Source organism: Ovis canadensis, chromosome 2 (assembly GCF_042477335.2).
Source record: "Ovis canadensis isolate MfBH-ARS-UI-01 breed Bighorn chromosome 2, ARS-UI_OviCan_v2, whole genome shotgun sequence".
NCBI classification, from domain to species: domain Eukaryota; kingdom Metazoa; phylum Chordata; class Mammalia; order Artiodactyla; family Bovidae; genus Ovis; species Ovis canadensis.
The window spans coordinates 105,743,162-105,756,850 of NC_091246.1; the positions used below are offsets into that span (position 1 = coordinate 105,743,162).

The following is a 13,689-nucleotide window of genomic DNA, read 5'->3' on the forward strand; positions in this document are numbered from 1 at the left end:
CTTCGTGTGTGTCTGTGTGTGTGTGTGTGTCTGTGTCTGTGTGTGTGTGTCTGTGTGTGCGTGAAGGACAAACATTGGAACTTCCTGGTGTGCTAACTGCCTGAGATCACTTCTCCTCCTTACTTTTTACCTTTGATTTCTTTCCTCAGTGTTTGCTCTAGTGATTACAATGTTACTGCTGTTCAGCTGCTGCGTGGCATCCAACTCTTAGTGATCCCATGAACCGCAGCATGCCAAGCTCCTCTGTCCTCCTCCATCTCTCAGAGTTCCTCAAATTCATGTCCATTGAGTAAGTGACGCTATGTGACTATCTCATTCCCTGCCATCCTCTTCTCCTTTCACCTTCAATCTTTCCCAGCATCAGTGATTACAATATGCCTCTTCAATGGACCATAATCTACTTTCAATTAATGTAATTTCTGGTGAAAGAAAAAGGAAACTTTGCACACGTATAGCTCCATTTCTCTCTTTCCCCTTCTCTGTGCTATTATTGGCATATATATTTATGTGTGCTACAAACCCACAGTACGATGTTATAATTTCTGCTTGAGCAATCATATGTGTTTTTTTAAGTTAAGAGAAGAAAAGATAATATATTATTATATATTTTTAAATTTACTTACGTGCTTGCCATTTCCAGTGCTTTTCAGTTATTTCTGTCAGCTGGTTAACATCTGGTATCATATTCTTTCAGTCAGAAACAAATTCTCTGTTTTACTTATCTGAAAAAGTGTTTATTTCACCTTCACTTTCTAAAGATATTTTTATCGGATAGTAAATTCTTGTGTTTTTTTTTTTAACTTTAGCACTTTAAATATGCCATTCCAGTGTCTTCTAGCCACCACCGTTTCTGATGAGAATTCAACCACTGATTGCATTGTTGTTGCTATAAATATGATGGATCACTTTTTTCTCTTGCTGCTTGCAGGATAATCTCTTTTCTTTGGTTTTCAGTATATAACCATGATGTCTCAGTGTGGTTCTCTTTGTGTTTATATTATGTTGAGTTCATTCTGTTTTCTGACTGTGCTAGTCTGTTTGGCCTACTATAGCAAAATATCATGAACTGAGTGGTTTATAAACATAAATTTATTTCCCACTAATCTGAAGGCTGGCAAGTCCAAGATCATGGTGCCGGTAGACTTGGGGTCTGGTGAGTGTCTGCTTCACTGATGACCGACCATCTTTTTGCTGTACACTCGCATGGTGAAAGAGAGACAATTCTCTCTATATAAAAAATTTTAAAGGCCTTTTTTATTTTTTAAGTTCACTAATTATTACTGTTTTCCAGGTAAATAAAAGTGAGGGAATTTGCCTTTATCCAGGTTACATGAGGCCATTGGAGAAGGCAATGGCACCCCACTCCAGTACTCTTGCCTGGAAAATCCCATGGACGGAGGAGCCTGGGAGGCTGCAGCCCATGAGGTCGCTAAGTATCGGACACGACTGAGTGACTTAGCATGCTCTCACGGCCTAATCACCTCACAGATGTTCCACTTCATAACTAGGTTGGGCACACTGAGTCCCACATACGAATTTGGGGGGAACACAAGCATTCAGACCATAGCATTGACCCTTTAAGCTAATGTCATTCATTAACACTGAATAATTGTCAACTATTTTTTTTCTTCAAATAGTGTTTCTGTGTCTTTTCTTCTCTCTCCTATTTTGGGGCTCCTGTTACATTTATATTTGAACATTATACTTCATTTGCCAGTCCTCTAAGTCTCGTTCATTTTTCTTAACTCTTTCTGCTTCTCCTTCTCTCTCTTTTTTTTTGATTCAATAAATTTATTGCTCTGTCTTCAGATTCACGTCTTTCTCCTGCTGTCTCGAATCTGCTGTTGAGCCTATCTAGTTAATTTTCAACTTCAGTCTTTGCAGTTTTCAACTCCAGAAATTCCACTTGATTCTTGTTTACAATTTCCACTTTTCTGTTGAGAGTCTCTTATTGTTGACATATTCTCCACATAAATTCCCTTAATTCTTAAACATATATTCTTTTCATTTCTTGAACATAACTATAAAAGCTGCTCTGAAATCTCTGTCTGCTAAATCCAACATCTGGGTCCATGTGGCCTCAGAATATTGACTTTTTTCTGGTCACAGTTTCTTGTTTGTTTGTGTGCCTAGTAATTTCTAGTTGAAAACTGGACATTGCTGTGGATTCTATTTTATTCCTGAATTTTGTTTTATTTTCTGAAAGGTGTTTCCTGTTCTCTTAACTTTTCTGCACCTGAATTGCAAAGCTGGTCTCCAGGACGGTGCGCAGCCCTTGCTATCACCGTGTAGCGATTCCTTTCAGTATTTCACTTTGTTTTCCAGTCTGACTCCCTAAGGGCGCTCCCTGATTGTGCACTGTTTAATGGTCAGGTCATTATTTGGATAGAAGTTCTGCTCAGAAGCCTTGAACACGTGAGCCTTCTACCTGCTGCTGTCTAAGTTGTGTGTGGTTGAAGGAACAAATTCAGCTCTGCAGAGTGTCCTTCAGTCTCCCTTGATGTCCACTTTTTTCTGGACTCTCTCTGGTCTCCCTGACGTGTGCATATTTTAGGAGTTGGTCAGGGACATGTGGGGAGTTTATTATCTCAGCCCTTTTGTGGCTCTCTTACTTCCATTGCATTTCTGGGTGATCTTTAGGCTACTCTGAACAGAAGCTATGCTCTCAAGCCCAGTAAAGCTGCAGTTTTTCGCTTTGATCTGAACTGTTCTGTGACCTTTAACCCATAAACAGCAGATTTTCACCTCCTCACTCCAGATCACATGTCACCTCCACCTGGCTGCTGGTTTTCACTAACAGGCCTCAAACAAGTTCATCATTCGCACGGGTAAAACTGTGGTTCTCGGGACTTCCCTGGTGGTCCGGCGGCTAAGATTACACACTCCCAACACAGGGGGCCGGCTTCGATCCCTGGTCAGGCAGCTAGATCCCACCTGCCGCAACCAAGAGTTCGCTTGCCGCAACTAAAGATCCTGCATGCCACAGGGAAGATCACAGATCCCTCGAGCAGCAACTAAGACCCGGCGCAGCCAATAGGTAAAATTATATTTTAAAAAATAAGCCGTAGTTAAAAAAGAAAAAAGCTGTGTTTCTCATCAGCCAGGCTGAGGTGTGTGGATGAGGCACAGAAAGTCCAAACAGGAAGACCACAAGCCCATGGCTGTTCTGATGCAGGAGCAGTTTCCCAAGATCAAACACTTCTCAATCTGTCTGCCTTTGGCCAGGCTCCAGTGCCTCTGAATGGTGAATTTTGACAACTTGATCTGGCTTTATACTTGTTTTCTTCAGAGGGAATTTGCCCCACTTCTCACACCACCATTCCTAAGTGAATCTTGGACTGGATTATTTTAATGTTTCTTCCCTCCAACTATTCTATTGTCCACAGCTTTCGATTTTTTTTTTCCAGAAATGTTCTGATGTCAGAAGGCGGTTGCAAACACATGGAAGGATAGCTCCAAATTTTGCATATATCACCTCAAATGTGCAAAAATAAATGGGGCAGCCAGTGAGGCTGAACACTGAGCTGAGCAGGGGAGGGCCAGAGCTGGAGTCTCATCTCAGCGCAGCCCTGGGAGCCCTCAGGTGCAGAAAAGTTTCTGCACAGGACACCCCTCGCCTCACTTCGTATGTCCTGCTGCTTCCCATCTTCTCTCCCAGCTCCTCCCCTCCTCCTCCTGCCTTTCTTATGGATGCTATGACTCTGTCAGGGTGAAAATGGCTGAAAGCAACTTTCACTTCTGCTTAGATGACTGAAACCCAAGAGTCAGGTCATTTCCTCCTTCTTTTCTGGGTGGCTGCTGGAATCCATTTTTGGGTTTTTTTCCGATCCCTGTCTGTTGGGGGTGGACAGAAAGGTGAAGTTTTTTTCCCCCAAATCATACAAAAGCCAGCTTCTCTGATCTCCTTTCCCTGCAAACCTCACACATCCCCTCTCAGTCTAACCTTGAATAGATACGTCATTGGAGGAAATGCATTTTCTCTTTAGAAAGATAGACTCCCTGTTTCCCACTGTATTCTCTGTATCCTCGAATTCAAGTATGTAAAAAATTCTTCACAACTCACTTATTTAAGCCCCATAGATTTTTAAAAAATAGACATAATTCAGGCGGTATCACTGGACCCTTGGTAAGCAAAAAGCTCAATACTGGCTCTGCCTCTGAGAGTTTGCAGGATCCTTAGGGACAAACCATGTTCAAAGCTGTCTCCTTGGCAATGTACTCCAGTAGTCCTTGATGGAGTTAGTGTTCCTGCCTCTGTTCTAATATTGTGCCTTGTTGAGGCACCAATGGCTGCACTTACCACACCCAGTCATGGTTGTCTGTCTACCAGACCCCTCCCAGACACCTTAGACTGGCTCCCACAGAGGACAGCCATGCTTCTTTATGTCTGCACCCCCAGCCTCTTGTGTGTTCTTAAAGTAAACAATCAGAAAAGTTTGTGTTAGCCGAATTCAAATAACAAGACTGAATAATCTCTCCTCAATTCAATAACTTTTCTGTATTTAAGATTTTATTTATTTTTTTTTACTTCCAAGTTTTGTTTTATTGTTAATTGGAGGATAATTGCTTTACAGTGTCGTGTTGGTCTCTGCTGTACAACGATGTGAATCAGCCGTAAGTACACATATATATGTCCCCTTCCTCTTGAGCCTCGCTCCCATCGCCTTAATCTCTCTCCTCTAGGTTGTCTCAGAGCAACAGGCTGAGCTCCAGTGTAGTTACTATATGTCAAATCAGTAACTTTTAAATCACAAGTTTAAGTAGTTTGGGAGGCTTCAAACTAGAGTGTAAATGCTTAGGTCCAACTTTCAGGTGTCAGGACGTGACTATAAAAATAACACCTACGATTCACTGAGCACAGCCAGTTCTGGGCATGGTTCTGGGCCCTTTGCTGTCAAGGATGGAAGAAGCCAGAGCAGTTTTTCTAAAAGATCAGATTTGGCACTTGGATTAGGCATACTCACATCAGCTGCCAGTTATTTGGAGTTCTCATGTGCTAAATACTGTAATAGAGGTTTTTTATACATTAATTCGTCTGTTCTCACAAAAAGATCTTTTGGGGAAAATAAAACAGATTGTTTCCAAGGAGTCTTAGAACCCAAGATCTCTATGTTGCTGCTATGGTTGCCACGAACATCTGTCAAAAAAATCTTTCCTGCCAGAGACTCACAGCGAATTACTCTCTTAATCCTAAAATCCAAGGGAAGGGACTCCATGAAGAAGCTGAGATTCTGAACTGTAGTCCCAGGGCAGGAATAGAAGCCGGTGTGTCTAAATTCTCTCCTTGCCCCCTCCCCTCCACCCATATCGAGGTTCCCAGACATAAGGGCAGGAGAGGAGACCCCCATTGGCTCCCTTTGGTCCACAGATCAGAAAGTAGGCCAGTGGCTCCCTACATCCGGCTGAAACAATAAGTTTCCAGAAGGCATCTCAGCAAACGTGTCGGTCCCATTGGTCCCTCAGCTGGTGTGGCAGAGGACAGCACCTCACCACCCTAGATGCTACGGAACGTCCCCATCAACTCCATTGTTCTCTGCGTCTCTGAGTTTTCATAGTGGAGTGACACAGCACAGTTGAAAAGGCTCTGAAATCAGAATCAAGGACCAGCTAGAGTCAAGGGAATTCCCTTACTAGAGACAAGGGAATTAGCCAAATTTTCTGCCATCACTCCGTTCTATCCTGTGTGCTCTTAGCATCCCATGAGCTGGGTATCATCAGGACTACTTGGAAGACAAGACAAAGCCAGCATGGCTGGGAGATGGCCACTTCGCTCACACAGACGGCACAAAGCAGCGGAACCCAAGCTCCTTCTTGCCTTGCAGACAACCCTGCAAGGCAGCGTGAAATACCTTGCAGGGTTAACTTGGAGGTTTACTGACTCTGCCAGGCTCGCTACAGGAAAAACAACTCCATGCTGTTAAACCAAAGCCCCTTGGGAAAACTTTCTGACGGCAGAGGGGCACAGTGACAAACGCGGCCCAGCTCGGGAGAAAGACCAGCTGCTCGTGGTCCTTGCTCATAGGCTTTTCCTGGGCACAGCGAGCCCACGAAAGCTTCCCAAGGGCCAGTGGGAGGGGCGGGGCTCGGTGGAGGCAGCTGTGACCACAGACGGGGGTGGAGGGATAGCCTGCCACCTCGGCGGGGTGCTCGCCATCGTCGGCAGGAAGCCACAAGCTGCTGAAGTGACTGAGACGCCTGGGATGGGCTCCTGCTTCGGGATTGTTTCCGAGCCACTGGTTGTAGCTAGGAGGCCGCTGCCCCACAAGGCGCGGCGATTTGAAGAGCTATGGTGAGCAGCCGCTGAATACCGCCAAGGTAAGACTCATCTTCCGCCTTCCTGACCATCGCATTTCCTCATATCGTGCAGACAGTGCTTAGGGGCCTGTGGAGACCCTGGGAGAGTGGGCAGGAACATTGCTACGGGTGTTACAGGGGAGAGGGAAGACTTTCTTAGGATCTGAGCCCCAGCTGTGGATAGATTGCCCCGTCGTTTGTTCTTTTCTATTTTAGAGGGTTTTTTTTTTTTCATCTGATTTTTAGTTGGAGGATTATTACTTGACAATATTGTGATGGTTTCTGCCATACTTCAGTGTGGAACGGTCACCCAAGAGAGTTTTATTGATTGCTAAAACTTCAGTCCATCCAGGATAGAGACTGCTGCTCGGGCTTTCAGAGCTGGAAGAGGTGGTGAACGTGCCACGGAAGAGAGACAGGAGGAGGCTGTGGGTGGGGTGAGGGTATGGATGGGCACTCAAGGCCGTGTGCTCCAGGCAAGAGCCTCCCTGTAAAGGAGGGTAAAGGTGGTGCCAAGCTGATGCAGGGCAGCAGTGACGTGTGGAGGGTCTGACTCAAGGTCAGTGATTGGTTGTTGCTTTCATTTCATTTTGGTCTTCTTTTTAAAATCAGGTTTTCCATTTTTTCAGACATTTGGAGGTAGGGTGATGGAATAGGCTTGTTGCTGTTTGGTTGCTAAGTCATGTCCAACTCTTTGCAATCCCATGGACTGTAGCCAGCCAGGCTCCTCTGTCCATGGGATTCTCCAGGCAAGAATACTGGAGTGGGTTGCCACGCCCTCTTTCAGGGGCTCTTCCCAGCCCAAGGATTGAACCTGTGTCTCCTGCATTGGCAGGTGGATTCTTTACCACTGAGCCACTAGGGAAGCTCCGGAATAGGTTTAAAGATGGCCTGTTTGGCTAAGAGAGCTCTTTGGCCAACTGTGAAAAGGAGAGAATAGTTGATATCTTGAGAGAATTTTAAAAATTGTAGGATTTTGACAACTTTTCCAGTCGTTTCCCAACTGGCCAGTGTGTTCACTCACCCTCAGTTGCCACGTCACATGATGTATGTCGACACTCTCCCTCCTGGAAGGGAGTTAGAATCCCCTCAGCTTAAGTGAGGACTGGACCTACTAGAGAGTACGGAGAAGGGAAGCTGGTAACCCTGCAGTGGAGAATCCTGGCCCCAAGGTCAAGGTTAACATCTCCAGGGATAAGTCTCCTTGTATTTATTGTGTAACTGGCTGCAAGGAGAAAAGCACTTCCATGATATTCCTTCCTCAAACCCCTAATCCTAGTCTAGTTATGAGAAAACATCAGACAAACCCTAATTGAAGGGCTACAGACTATTTGACCTTCAAGATTCAAGGTCACAAGTAAAGAGAGGGAAATTGTCACTTCAGAGGAGAGTAAGGAGAAATGACAGCTAAATCCAGAATTCACGTATGGGTTGGTTTGGAGCCTGGAACAACAACCTCAAAGTCCAGTGAAGAGTGGGTGAACTCTAAATAAAGTCTGGAGTTTAACAGCTATCACTGATGTGCCTTGCTTGGTTCCGGCAAGTGTACCATAGTTAGGAAAGACACCAACACTCGGGGAAGCTGGGTGCAGGATGCCTGGCAAGTCTCTATCCTATCTTTGTAATTTTTCTGTAAACCTAAAATTATTCCAAAATAAAAAAATAAAAAATAAAAATCTATGCTCATCCTGCCTTGGAGCAGAAATAGTCAACATCTGAACATGCTTGGGAAAACTGGTGTCCATGGCCTGGGGGGCCCACCCTCTGTTTAAACATTCTGGAACCCAGAAAGCCTCTTGCATTTTCTATCAGCCTCTCTCCCAACTCCCCACCTGATTTTCAGAAAGCGCCGTATTTCCCTCTCTTCGTGGTCTTCCTCATCATTCATTTATTTTTTTATTCAACACACATTTCTGAGCCTTCACTCTGTGTCAGGGGGATTTAGGCCTAAGGACTGCACTTCTGTCTCCCAGCGGAGCTCACTGTGCTGGTTCAGGCTCCTGGGCCTCCAGCTCACGCCCAGCTACCCACATCTGATCCATCCCCAGTGAGGAAGCAGGAGGCTGAGCGTGGAGGTCAATAAGGGCCCAGACCCGGCATGGAATACCCGGATGGACTCTGCCATCTGGGCTCACCCATCCCCGCAGGATCTGTGGCCAACCAGGCAGCACTGAACTGTGCCGCAAACACTCTTCCATGAGCAGAGCACCTCCTGAGGAATGCAGAGTCAAACTGGAAGTCTAAGACCCAGCTCCTGCTTGAGTGACGCCTGGGGGGCCTGGTCCCTGCACAGACCCTAGAATCGGCAGCATCCAGACAAGATCACCGGGGGCAGCAGCCCTGCTTTAAGGATCAAGTGTTTAGAGAGGTGCCAGGGAGACAGAGAAACCCAACCCACCACCCTCAACACACATACGCATTCACATACATACACACACGTACGTGTGCGCGCTTGTGCTTCACAGGCCCGGCAGAGCAGGTGTGCCCTTGTTCAAAGGCGATGTCTCAACCAGGTTAGAGAAAGCTTCGGAAGCAGACATGAAAGAGGAAAGAATTATGAAGCTGTGGGGAGATAGCATTTACACGAAAATCACAACACTTAGATGAAGATCTGAGCTGAAGAGCGGTGATTACCACCAGGCCTGCAGTCCCTTTCCTGTCATCTCCTGCTCCGCCACCGCTCCGAGTAAGGCCCCTCCTGCTGGTCGCTCTGGGGTGCACCTCTCCTCTTTCTCATCCAGGCAAGTCCCTCTTGTTCTGGCTTTCAGGATCGGCACCTATGTCTTCTCTCCTGTCGTGTCATGCCATGCCATGCCGTGCCATGCCAAGTCACTTCAGTCATGTCCAACTCTTTGCAACCCTACGGACTGTAGCCCACCAGGCTCCTCTCTCCATGGAATTGAATTCTCCAGGCAAGAATACTGGAGCAGGTTGCCATGCCCTCCTCCAGACGATCTTCCTGACCCAGGGATCGAAACTGTGTCTCTTCTATCTCCGGCATTGGCAGGCAGGCTCTTTACCACCAGCACCACCCAGGAAGCCTACCAGTGCCCAAATCCAGGCCTGAGTCCCCGAGGCCTCTAGCACATGCCTGGGGCACTTTGTTGGCAGGCCTGCTGCCCCTCTGGATCTGGCTCTTCCAAAACAGGGACCAAGTCCTCCCTCCAAACACTATCCAAAACAGGAGAGGGTTTTAGAAACAGCTTGAAGCATGATGAGGGTGTTAAATAAGAATTGTCTTCCTTTCTGTGTACAAAACATAGATCAGTTCTTTATTTTTTTCACCAAGAGGGCCAACTTATGGTGAGATATCCGGCTGTGTTTATTATACTTAGACAAATGACCTATGTTTCAACTGTCCATTTTTACATTTATTCTACCTTGTATTGCTACAGAAATTCTATAAAATTGTTTCACGGTAAGCTTCTTTTTAGTCCTACCATTTCTAAAGTAAATGAGACTTTTAAAAAACAAATTCTTTTTTTTTTTAATATTGCACTTGAAGATAGGATCAAAAGTAATAAACCATGCTATGATTATATTTGGGTGGCTTTATGGGAAAGGCTGAAGTAGCCATTTCCTAATGGAAAGGAGCCATTTCCGTTTTGTGGTGTCTGTCCCTTTGTCTGTCTGGCGGACTCCCTTGGCATGGTCAGGGGTGTCGGGGACATGTCAGGTTAAGACTGAGAACCGGGGTGTGCTGGCAAATGTTTAACCTCCAACTTTCCAGGAAACACACACACACACACACACACACACACACACACACGTAAGTTAATCATCAGTTTTACTGGTATAAATGATGACTAACACTCATTTACTAATATTAATATATATAATACCCATTCTTATAAATACCACATAGCCAACTGATTCTCCATAGAATGATCTTGTGAGCTTTTGCAAACTCTTGGACACAAAGTCAAGCAACTGATGCACATGGGCTTCACTGATGTTCCCATTCATTCCAAGAAGTAAGGTCAGAGTGAGACCACATCATTCCAAGAAGTAAGGTCAGAGTGAGACCACATTATTCCAAGAAGTAAGGTCAGAGTGAGACCACAAAGACGCGTCTGAACTGCAGTTGATAGTCTGCGGGTGACCCAGTTATTTGCTAAATTGGGTAACAGTATTTTATCAGTTGAAAATTTTCTCCATGTTGGGAGGTGCTATCCACAGCTGCAAATCTTTTTAAGCAAAATCAACACTAGTAAGATTTTCTCCATCACCGTCTTAAGTCAGGGAAATTTTAAAAAATGCATCAGCCACACATGCGTTCAGTTCAGTTCAGTCGCTCAGTCATGTCTGACTCTTTGCGACCCCGTGGACTGCAGCACGCCAGGCTTCCTTGTCCTTCACCAACTCCCGGAACTTGCTCAAACTCACGTCCGTCGAGTCGGTGATGCCATCCAACCATCTCATCCTCTGTTGGCCTCTTCTCTTCCTGTCTTCAATCTTTCCCAGCATCAGGGTCTTTTCCAATGAGTTAGTTCTTCACATAGGGTGGCCAAAGTATTGGAGTTTCAGCTTCAGCATCAGTCCTTCCAGTAAATATTCAGGACTGATCTCCTTTAGGATGGGCTGGTTGAATCTCCTTGCAGTCCAAGGGACTCTCAAGAGTCTTCTCCTACACCACAGTTCAAAAGCATCAATTCTTCGGCACTCAACTTTCTTTATAGTCCAACTCTCACATCCATACATGACCACTGGAAAAATTATAGCTTTGACTAGATGGACCTTTGTTGGCAAAGTAATGTCTCTGCTTTTAAATATGTAGCCCTTGCCTATTCCTGTGGTATAAGCACTCCTACCATAGCCAATTTCAAGCTGCCAAAACATCTTCACTGAACAAGAAGCTGGAAAGCCAGAAAGAGAGGGAGGTAGCACATGATTATGTTTCCACCCAACAGATACAACTGAGGTAAACAACTTCAGGATCAGAGACGGCAGTAGAATATCCAGGAAGTTTCCACGCATGTGTGTTAACATATGGTTTTTGCTTTTCTCCTTCTGACTTACTTCACTCTGTATGACAGACTCTGGGTTCATCCACGTCTCTACAAATGACCCAATTTGTTTCCTTTTTGTGGCTGAGTAATATTCCACTGTGCATTTGCATCATAATTTCTTTATCCTGCTGGCAGGGCAGGGAGAGATGCAGATGCAGAGAATGGGTGTGTGGGCGTGGGGGGGGGGTTGGTGGTGGGAGGAGCTGGGAGACTGCGCTGTACCTGCACATAGCATATACATATATACACCCCTCTCTCTGGGGGTCAGCAGAGCCTCGGGGAAGGAGCTGCTGCGTGAGGGCAGGCCTGTGTGTGCTGAGCACTGTGGGAAGGAAATGCCAGGTGCGCAGGATGGTGGCTCTTGCTGTTCATGACACCCCAGCTACAGGGCTGCGGAGATAAAAGGGAGGCGGTTAGGAGCTTGCCTGAGGGACGTGAGCCAAGTCTGAGGTCGGAGCTGTGCTGCCGTGGCGCTCTTACTCAGGAGCCTCCGTGCTCAGGACTGGTGTGCGGACTGACTGTGACCCCAAGAAGGTCAAGTCCCGATTGCTGAAGCTGCTGCCTCCTCACCCCTGGCAGGTTGCCCTGCAAGAAGCTCTTTGGAGATTTTCTCTTAGTGGCTGTTTTGAGAGTAGCTAACCTCCCATGACCCAGGGGAGGGGTCTTTCACCTGAATGGGTCCTTTACTTCTGATTGTTTGTGGTGGGGCAGAATCTAAACAGCAGAAGCTCACGTGGATTTAGATATGAAATTCCTCGTGCTCTTTGCGGGAACCAGTGTCCCCCTCAGCCCAGACTCAGGTGCCAAGGACCCAAGCTGTGTGTGGTCTGCCAGGAGTGAGGAGGTGCTCTCTCTCTGCTCTTTCAGCCACAGGCTCAAGGTTTCGTGCTCAGTGGGGGTCCGTGGGGCTCTGACTGAGTCCTCTTAGGGTCTGTCTTCTTCACCTGCTCACTTAGAAAGCCTTCTAAACAGGGCAACTTAGAAGCAGGAGATCAGCCACAATCCTTTGGGAGAACAGGCTGATTTTGTACAGATGTATCATGTATCTCCTTTCTTTCTAACTATAACAATCATAAAATACCAAAAAAAAAAAAAACTTTTGGAAACAGATATGAGCCATCAGTAATTCCACCTCTGATTTCTACCCAAGACTTGCTCGACTTGGTTTGTAGGACGCAGCTTTTTGTCACTGGAATCATAAAGGACAGAGACCTTTGGAGTCTATGTTTCTTCCTTGCTTTCTTTTTTTCATCTTAACATAAGCATCTTCCCCATGGCGACATGTCTTCACAATGGTCATTCTTTTTCTATTTTTTATTTAAATATTAAAAACATTATTTTTACAATATTGTGTTGGTTTCTGCCACACAACAATGCAAATCAGCCATAATTCTACATATATTCTCTCCTTCCCTAGCCTCCTTCCCATCCCCTTATCCCATCCTTCCGAGTCATCACAGAGTGCCAGACTGGGCTCCCTGTACCACACAGCTACTTCCCACAAGCTATCTATCTTACATACATATAGACAATGGAATATTACTCGGCCATAAAAAAGAAGGAATCTGAATCCGTTCTAGTGAGGTAGATGAACCTAGAGCCTGTTGTACAGAGTGCAGTGACTCAGGAAGAGAAAAACAAATATAGTATATTAACACATACATATGGAATCTAGGAAAATGATATTGATGAACCTATTTGCAAGGAAAGAATGGCGACAAAGATGTAGAGAATGGCTTGTGGACACAGTGGGGGATGGAGAAAGTGGGACGAATGGAGAAAGTAGTATCACAATGATCATTTTTGAAGCTGCATAATATTTCCTTATCTTAACTCTATTTCAAACTGGACATTTAGTCTCCTTTTTTTTTTTTTTAACATCATAGAGGGTTATGATTGGGAACAAAATAGCATGTAACTTGTAAAGTCCTTCTGAACTACATCGCACAGCCAAAGAGTATTCTTCCCATCTTCCAAGGAACAACAATTATATAGAGAGACGAAAGACTTATTTGGGGGTGGAGTGGGGTGGTCTTGGGTTTGCATTTGAAGTCATGGTGTTCGTGGCCTGAGTTCTCGTCTTCTCATCTAGCTCCCTTGTTTTCAACAGCTATATTCGTTGGCTAGGGTTACTGATGTGGTCTTTGGCAGGAGAACAGACTTTCCTCTCTGTGAGACGAAATGACTCAGAAGGAAACAAAACCCAAGGATTTGGCCTCATTTGTCCCATAGTCTAAACCAAGATTCCTAATCAGAGGTCCATGAATTGTGTGGGTTTGGGGGGAGAGGGGTCCTGAAACTGAACACAAAATTGGATGTGTCTGCACATAAGCGTACTTGGGAGTGACGGAAGTGTCTGTAGTTTCACCAGGTTCTCAAAGGAGAT

General features: G+C 45.5%; 1 protein-coding gene across 2 annotated transcripts in view; it reads left to right on the top strand.

The window, feature by feature from the left end:
- The first annotated feature begins 5,953 nt into the window (after positions 1-5,953).
- BLK (BLK proto-oncogene, Src family tyrosine kinase) overlaps positions 5,954-13,689 on the top strand; it is a 54,117-nt gene continuing 46,381 nt past the window's right edge. Inside the window, exon 1 of one of the 2 annotated variants that reach the window (XM_069574187.1) lies at positions 5,954-6,315. The gene's annotated coding sequence lies outside the window, so the exon portion shown is untranslated. The remainder of the gene's footprint in view (positions 6,316-13,689) is intronic. The other variant, XM_069574189.1, reaches the window with a different exon arrangement.